This window comes from Sinocyclocheilus grahami, unplaced genomic scaffold (assembly GCF_001515645.1).
Source record: "Sinocyclocheilus grahami isolate Dianchi unplaced genomic scaffold, SAMN03320097.WGS_v1.1 scaffold163.1, whole genome shotgun sequence".
Lineage (NCBI taxonomy): Eukaryota > Metazoa > Chordata > Actinopteri > Cypriniformes > Cyprinidae > Sinocyclocheilus > Sinocyclocheilus grahami.
This window is the reverse complement of record NW_015505342.1, coordinates 650,178-650,833: the sequence shown is the minus strand read 5'-3', so window position 1 is coordinate 650,833 and position 656 is coordinate 650,178.

The window sequence follows — 656 nt, the reverse complement described above, 5'->3', positions numbered from 1 at the left end:
GATTAAAGCTGCCTTAAAACTGTGCATGCATGTAATATATTTTATATGAGTCACATTTAAGAACATGTCTCTGAAATGGTTTTCAAAACTGTCCTGGAGTAGCCCAGCACTGTCTCCCTCATCTAACACAACCGATTTAATTAACTCGTCAGCTCATTAATAGAGACTTTAAGACCCGAAGTGGGTCAGAAAAGGTTAAAAGAGTTTAGAGAAAATTTGGCAGCTCTTAAAGAAATAGCAGCTAAAATAACCTAATAACCAGCTGCTTTCATCTATAAGGATTCATCTATATTTAATTTAGAATTTAGTGTTTGATAACTTCAACTTCAATTACTGTATATTTCTGCTGAAGGGCATAGGTAAATATGACATTTATTATAATGGGTTTATGTCCACTTAAATTAGAAGTTATTGTTTAAAGTCTAATAAATGTTAAAATTGATAGCTCTCAATTATACTGTAATGTTGAATGGCTATAGTCAATGGTTAAATATGGTGGGGGGGGGCAATTTTATAGCGAAATCAGTTTTGGTATCATTGATACTGGCCTTCAGTCATTAAAAAAAAGATGCCATTAAACAAATATTAAAAAATATTGTTTTGTTGTTTGTACATTAATTTGAAGATTGAATGTGAAATTATTGCAATATAAAAGT